Consider the following 8563-nt stretch of genomic DNA (forward strand, 5'->3'; position numbering starts at 1 on the left):
ACCTGGCGCGGGGACCCGAGGGCGGACTGGGCTTCGGCCGTCGGGGTCCAACCAGAGCGCAGCGGCGGTGCGGCCGTGGGCGGGGCCGCGGTCGGCCTAGGGGGTCGTGCCGCCCTCCGCTCGGGCTCCGGGGCAGCTCAGTGACCGTGGAGGGAAGAGACGCCGAGCGGGGAGTGAGGGCTGCGCGGGGACCCGGACTCCATGCCGGGTGGCGAGGGCGGGGCCGCTTGTCTCTCAGTCACTCGGGGAGAGAAGTGGGGGCGCCGGAGAGAGGGGCGGAGCGGGAGGGAGGAAACGGGGCGCGACCGGGCAGCTGGGGACCGCGGCTCCGCCGAGAGCCTCCACCTTCTGACGAAACCCGCGCGCCCCGCCGCCCGCGCGCTGCCGGTTCCGAGGTCTGGGCGCGAGCGCCCCCTGGGGGCCCCGGCGGAGGAGGCGGGGGGGAGCGGAGCGCGCCGCCCCGCCCCGCCGGGAGGGGGTCCTATACAGGGGTGAGTCCCGGATGCGGGGTCCCGCCGGCGGCGGCCGCAGCCCAGGCTCCCCGCCCGGCCCGGTCGCTCACCCCAGGCTCCTGGGGATACGTCACCTGGGGACCTCCTCTTCAGGGGAAAGGGAGAATATCTGGAAAGGGGTGGGAGTGATGCTACTTTTTGCACACATTTCAGGAAACTTATTGGATCTATGCTCAACTGCCACCAAAAACGGTGACGAGATTGCTCATCTCTGCATCCTCTGTGTCTACAAGAGAGCCTGGCATAAGGAGCCTGGTAATTATTTTTTAGTAAATAAGTGCATGAATAAATGAATGGACATTGTGGCTTTTTTCATCCCATAATGTCTTCCCGAATACCTCCACTTCACAAATAAATGTAAGATAAAGAAATGCTTGGGGAGCACCAATGTTTAAAAATAAATACAAACACACTGTCTTATGTAAGGAGTAACCACGGCCCCATGTTATGAAGCACTTTAGAAAGGAAGTGTGACTTTACTCTTCCAAACTTATTAAAAGTCGAATTCAAACAAATGAGCGCTGTAGGTGTATACTGTGAATTGCTCCTGATTGTTTCTGCAACAGTAGATAAACTAGACAGCTGCATTCTCTCAGCTTAGAACCACACATTTGTCAGAACCACAAATTGGACTTCAGAATCCATAAGGTTCAGAAAAGGTAGTCTCTGACATTGGAATGACATGGAGGATATTACCTACAGTGTGGACAGGGAGACAGGGACATAGGCGGGTCTTCCTCCCCATCTTCTTAAGGCACATCTAACAAGACCTCTCTTCATGTAAAGAGGTTATCAGCCAAGGGCTTTTCTCCAACCAGAGTTCTCAATTTCAAAGGCCAGAGAAGAAGTAATAGGATGAGGAACACCACTAATGGTTCTGTAGAGGCAATTAGGAAGATCTTTGAGAGGCAGAGGAAGCGCCTGCAGAAAGAAAAAAAAATACTAACACTTTTCTTCCCCCAGCTTTCCTCTCAAGACCTTCTGAAGCAGGATAACATGAAATGTGGACCCTAGAAAGAATCTTAGGCAGCTTAGGCAGTGAAGCTCCTTTGATTCACTTTGATTGGAGAAATTTGGGTCACGTGGTTAAGCACAAGCCAATCATTGTGGCCTTAGGATACAGGATTCCCCTAATGCTCCAGGCCTTCCACAGAGTTTGGGAGCGTTCACTGTGCTCTGCAGCACTTCTGGAGCCCAAGTGGAGCCCCACCTGATCCAGAGCAACTGAGCATGAGACACAGGATGTTCCCCCAAAGGAAATTCAGTGTCTTCCTACAAGAAAAGAGGAGATAGATGCTGGGCAGGCAAAGTTAGCATATGTTTACTGAATATGGACATATTAAGTCAGAGAATGTTCCTTTCCAGTTTAATTAAGAAGTAGCCTTGGAGATGAACTTGAAGTTTGAGCTGGATTGAACTTGCAAAGATGAAGAGAAGAAAAAGGAAAGTGATCGTGTATTTCTTTGCATGTTGATTGTGTCCTCTGAAATGGAGGTCCCATGAAGGCAGGTGGTAGTCTGTTTTGTTGTCTTGTGATTTTAACCCTTATGCCATTGCAACGTCACTTAGCAGGTAGTCAATAAACATTTATTAAATTTTCAAAAATGCCTTAAACCTTATTGAACGCAAGCCTCTTATTTTATGGGTGAGAGAAAAAGAATTAAGGTGTGCTGATCATGTACTATTTCCAGACAATCTGTAAGCTACTCTATTGACCACCAACAACTGCCAACATAGGTTTTATTATCTCTACAAAAAGCCCAGGGTTTGGGTCATCAGAATACCCAGACCAGGGAACATAGTTAGTTAATGGGAGGACAGGAGTGTTGATGGAAGCAGGCTCTGAAAGCACAATTAAAATGACATAACCAGGAACCACAGAGCAGATAATGGAGTCAGAACCACAGGGAGAGTCCAATACAACCATCGTTAGCTCCCTGTGTTAAAGACACAGACACACAAACTGAAGACAGCACCACAACTTGTGTCAAATATGGTTTCCTCTGCCAGCAGGCTTCCGCTCCCTAATTAGAAACAAACAGTCGCCTGCAAGCCAGTGTGCAGAACACACGTGCAGCCTTATGCCAGAAACTTGGGATTTTTTCCTCAAGGTATGACACTGAAGGTAAATTCAAAGATGCTCTCTGCCAGGCACAGAAAGCAGAATTTCCTCCCACCTCTCCCATGGAACCAACAGCCCATATCTACAAAAGAAGATCTATAACCAGCTCATGAACTCGGGTAGCAGACGCTGCCCCCACAGCAAGTTGCTCACCAGCCAGACTCCCTTTAACAACTGTGACCTCAGAACCCCCTGATCTGTATCACTTACCTCCTTCCAACTCTCCTCTTCATGGATTCTGAGCCACTGGGCTCTACAGCCATGGTCAAAATGATCCAAAGTCAAGCTACAGGGTCACGGCGCCACTGGCATTCCCAAGCCGCAAAGGAGCCTCCAGCTCTGGGCAGATCCACTTGCCGGGTGTCTGTTTGATAACATAAGGGGAGGCATCCGCTCACTGTCCTATGCCAATATGAAAGACACCCCTCCCATCAGTGTGACAAGTGCAATACTGGAATGGAGCCAGGGAACGAACGGGAAGAAATGTGGATTCTTACCAATGCAGTTGCTACCATATTTTAAGGGTGACAGATGATGAAGGGGAAAAACAAGCAGAGAATCAGTGCCCTGTATTGAAAACCTTGGATCCTTCCCTGAATGAGTCAGGGTGAGCATTTTGTTTTGAAATTGAATTTCTGTTTTCCTTTTTTTTTTTTTTTCCTTTTGGGCTGTAGGATGGTTACATCCTCAACTACTCGAGGGGACTGCTGTAAATAACAGAACTTATTTTTGAGGCTTCGGATGTAAAAAGAAACTTGCATTTCCCTCCCCCCCAGCACACTTATTTATAGATTAAAATGTGTTTTGTTTTTTTTTTTTCTGTTTCATGTGATTTTGAGAATTGACTGATACGTCTCCTCTGCTGTTTCTATATATGCCTGAGATGAGTTGTATTACTGGAAAGCAGAGAGGAATTCTCTGAGAAAGCCCTTCTAAGATGCTAAGAGTCAAGAGAGAACTGATACACACATTCCAACCTGATGTAGGGATATCATCTTCTACTGTCTGTCATTCTTCTATTTGAAGACCCTGTGTGACCTCTGGCACCACTAACATCACAAGCCAGCCATGAAGGGGTGCCCTATTCTTTTGTCTACCAATAGGTGGCATCAAAATCTCTTTAGCTCTTCATCGCATTTTAAAAACCATTGGCAGAGAGCATTTTCTTTCTGAGATTTTATATTTTACCATGGGTGATGCTTTAAAAAACACTAAATCATCTCTCTATTATTTCAGAGCAGATTATCCCATTTACCTCTTTTTAAAAATTTTATTTTATTGAAGTTTAGTTGATTTACAATGTTGTGTTAGTTTCTGCTGTACAGCAAAGTGATTCATATATATACGTTCTTTTTCATATTCTTTTCCATTGTGGTTTATCACAGGATATTGACTTTAGTTCCCTGTGCTATACAGTAGGAACTTGTTGTTTATCCATTCTATATATAATACTTTGCATTTGCCATTTACCTCTTAATTAGGCCTCTCAGTCACCCCTCAGTTTCCTCATTGTGAAAAGAAGATATTTGAATTGAACTTCAGTTCTGGGATTCTGCTTTTCGGGTACATCATGTCTGCTGTGCTACACCATTCCTCATGTTTGTGATGAACCAATCAAGATTCCATTCCTTTGGGTTTAAGGAATGTCAGCATGCAACTATCACTCTGTTGTAGAGACAGCTATTTGCCTAGCCTGTAATTGTTTTTATTTGTTTGTTTTTCCTTATTAAGAAAAGCACAATTTGAGGGAGGTGGCCATGTGTCAGCCCCAAACCCACATGTCCCAGCCTTTCTTACAGACGGGATAGTCATGTGCCAAAGGTCTAGCCCTGCACTGTCAAATATGATAGCCACTAGCACATGTAGCTGCTTAAATTCAAATTTATTAAAATTAAGTAAAATTAAAAATTCATTTCCTCAGTTACACGAGCCACATTTTAAATGCTAATAGTCACAAGTAGCTAGTAGCTACCATCTTGGGCAGTTCAGATACAGAACATTTCCATCATTGCAGATAGTTCTGTTTTGCAACGCTGGTCTAGCTGTTGAGATGTCAGTGGAAGTTACAGAGCAGTTTCTGTGATAGTCTTAAAAAGGAGGGAGATACCTTTGGGTACTGGCCTGTACCTTTGCCTCCTAACCCCTATAGCCCTCCCTTTTTTCTACCTGAAGTTGAAGGTGGATCAGCCATCATGTGACTAGAAAGAAGCAAGCATTTGCCAAGGCAGGCTAAGCAGAAAGATAAAAGGAACCTGGGTCTTTGATATCATGAAGGCAACCACATTGTCACCAATTTTATTATGAGAAAAATAAAACCACTAGTTGATACAAGCCACTATTTTCAGCTTTTTATTACTAACAACCAAATAGTATTTCTAACTGATATACCCTCAGAAAGTTACCTGGACAATTTTCTATTAATAGCTTTGGATAAGTAAGCTTCTTTCCAGTTTTCTTTACTTCAGACAGAGTTGAGAACAAGATCCTGGCTAAAAGAAACAAAACAATGTATATACCCACAAAGAGATAATTATTAATCATTCCTTTCAATATGCCAAATGGGCCAAAATGGGGGAGATGGGGCATTAATGGTGCCCCAAATAATTATTCCTTATTTTATAGTTTGGCTGAAGAGCACATTTGCATTATCGTAGAGGAAACATTGGTGTGTAGGGAGAGAAAAGGACAATAATATTTGAGCCTATTCTATCTGCTAGAAACTTGGCTGAATGATTTTACAACATAATCATAATTAAGTCTCATGACATTCCAATAAGGTAATATGTATAGCTCTCCATTTTGTGTAGATAACAAATTGAGGCTGAGAGATATTAAGTATCTTGTCAAAATCTACATAGCTAGTTAATTATAGAGATGAGTTTTGAATCCAGGTCTGCTTGGCTTGACACAACTGCATAATGAAATTCCCCTAGTGAGTGAGTGCCATCAGATTCTTCTCCATACATGCTTACTTCAAGACTCTGGACCACTCTGGACCATTCCATCCTCTGGACCACTTTTTTGATGGCCTTGATTCTTTCCTACCATAGAAAAGACCGATAACACTTATCTTCATCTTCATAAGCTGTAGAAATTGACCAGGCAGTTTAGAACAAAAGGCTTTCCAAACAAGAAAACAACATAAACATGAGCTCCAAGTCAAGAGCAGGCATGGCCAACAAGGCCTCTCTAGGGAAGAAGCTTATGAGCTGAGGACTGAAGGTCAGAAGGAGCTGGCATGCAGCGACCAGGGGGAAGAGCATTCCAGGCATGGGAAACAGCAAGTATGAAGGCCCAGAGGTGGGAAAATTTCTTTGAGTTCCTAATGGTCAGTTTTAAGAGTTTGGACAAGAGAGGATGAGGCAGTTAGATCACACTAAACTTCCTAAAGGGGAAAAGAGGAAAGAAGGTGAAAAAGATGTGAGGAGCCTTCAATATTACAGAAGACTTGTCTTGCTAGTTTTATTAATTAAACACATTTTGAGCATCTAGTCTGTACCAAACACCATCTTAGGCACTGAGGTTGACAAAACATTGCCCTTGTTCTTCAGAACTGTATAATAAAGTGCAAAGCATAGAACGGAAAAGAAACCCCAGAAGGGTCATCCACAGGACCCCCTGGTCGGGAATTTACTTCCACCTCCTGGACTAATGACACCATCATCCCCCATTGACACCAGTGGAAAGGAAGGCTTCTGGGCTGTGGGCTCAGGCAACCAACATGCAGAGGGTTATTTCTGAAAAAATGAGTCCATGTGTCCACAAAAGAGATTTAAAGGAAGAACAGGAATTGCCTTGGCAGAATTCCCTCCCCCATACGACCCACTCTTCTCATGGCCACAATCCGTAATTACCTTTTGGGTCAAATACTTTCATACATGTTACCTTGTTTACTCTTTGCAATAAATCTAGGAGACGTCATTAGCCCCATCATGTAGCTCATACCGTTGAAAAACACCTACTCCTTCTGGTGGAGGTGTCTTTCTGCTTCCCAGGTCACAGGATCAACCTCCATGTGGCCATGGACACTGGCTCCTGGGGAGGAAAGTACACTGCTATTATAGTCATGGGCAGACCTCAGAGCCCTCAAGGGCAGATTCTGGTTTGACAGTGTCTTCCCTCTAGGGTTATTGTGAGGCAGTGTGCAGAGTTTTTAAAACACATATACATAAAGATATTTTTTAATTACTCAATGAAATCTTACTGTATCTCCTGCTTTGCAACCTGCTTTTTATGTCTAAAAATATTAACCTACATCATAATTTATAAGGACTATGAGATATCCTTATATATGGACGTGACAAAAGATAATAAATGAATTCCCTGTTTTGAGCATTTTTTTTTTCCAGTTCCTCACTATTGTACACAATGCTTCCACAGCATGCTTTTATATCACGTACCCCTGAGATGATGTGACAGGAATACCAAGATGGTCACTTCTGTGGTATTCTTTCCAAAAATTCATAACGTCAGTCTAATCATGAGAAAAACATTAAACCAACACAATGGAGGGAAGTTCTATAAAATATTTCACCAGTACAGCTCAAAACTGTCAACATCATAAAAAAAGGAAAAAAAAAAGGAAAAACTGAGAAATTGTCACAGACCAGAAGATATTGAGACAACAATAAGTGCAATGTGGCATCCTAGACTGGATCCTGGGACAGAAAGAGGACACTAATGGAAAAGCTGGTGAAATCCAAATAAACCTGGAGTCTACTTAATAGTAATACACCAATGTTGATTGTTTAGTTATGACAAATGTCCCTGGGAATATACATAATCTCTTCACATTATGGGAAAATGGATGAGAAGTATATGGAAATTCTCTGAACTGTATTTATAAATTTTCCATAGATCTAAAATTAACCCCAATTAAAGGCTATTTTTAAAAAACACACAACTCAGGATCCAACAGCACATTAAAAGGGTCATACACCATGATCAAGTGGGGTTTATCCCAGGAATGCAAGGATTCTTCAATATATGCAAATCAATCAATGTGATACACCATATTAACAACTGAAGGAGAAACACCATATGATCATCTCAATAGATGCAGACAAAGCTTTTGACACATTTCAGCACCCATTTATGATAAAAACCCTCCACAGAGTAGGCACAGAGGGAACTTACCTCAACATAATAAAGGCCATATATGACAAACCCACAGCCAACATCATCCTCAATGGTGAAAAACTGAAATCATTTCCACTAAGACCAAGAACAAGACAAGATTGCCCACTCTCATCAATATTATTCAACATAGCTTTGGAAGTTCTAACCACAGCAATCAGAGAAGAAAAAGAAATAAAAGGAATCCAAATCGGAAAAGAAGAAGTAAAGCTGTCACTGTTTTCAGATGACATGATACTATACATAGAGAATCCTAAAGATGATACCAGAAAACTACTAGAACTAATCAATGAATGTGGTAAAGTAGCAGGATACAAAATTAATGCACAGAAATCCCTTGCATTCCTATACACTAATGATGAAAAATCTGAAAGTGAAATTAAGAAAACACTCCCATTTACCACTGCAACAAAAAGAATAAAATATCTAGGAATAAACCTACCTAAGGAGACAAAAGATCTGTATGCAGAAAATTATAAGACACTGATTAAAGAAATTAAAGATGATACAAACAGATGAAGAGATATACCATGTTCTTGGATTGGAAGACTCAATATTGTGAAAATGACTCTACTACCCAAAGCAATCTACAGATTCAATGCAATCCCTAGCAAACTACCACTGGCATTCTCCACAGAACTAGAACAAAAAATTTCACAATTTGTATGGAAACACAAAAGACCCCAAATAGCCAAAGCAATCTTAGAAAGAAAAACGGAGCTGGAGGAATCAGGCTCCCAGACTTCAAACTATACTACAAAGCTACATTAATCAAGACAGTATGGTACTGGCA

The 8563-nt window shown here is 42.6% G+C and overlaps 1 protein-coding gene across 1 annotated transcript in view; it reads right to left on the bottom strand.

Annotated features, from left to right (window-relative positions):
• Nucleotides 1-363, bottom strand: part of CPNE4 (copine 4) — a 629469-nt gene extending 629106 nt beyond the window's left edge. The window contains exon 1 of the mRNA XM_082459307.1: nucleotides 3-363. The gene's annotated coding sequence lies outside the window, so the exon portion shown is untranslated. The remainder of the gene's footprint in view (nucleotides 1-2) is intronic.
• Between the last annotated feature and the right edge of the window lie 8200 nt (nucleotides 364-8563).

Source organism: Balaenoptera physalus (genome assembly GCF_965194825.1).
Source record: "Balaenoptera physalus genome assembly, chromosome: 4".
NCBI classification, from domain to species: Eukaryota; Metazoa; Chordata; class Mammalia; order Artiodactyla; family Balaenopteridae; genus Balaenoptera; species Balaenoptera physalus.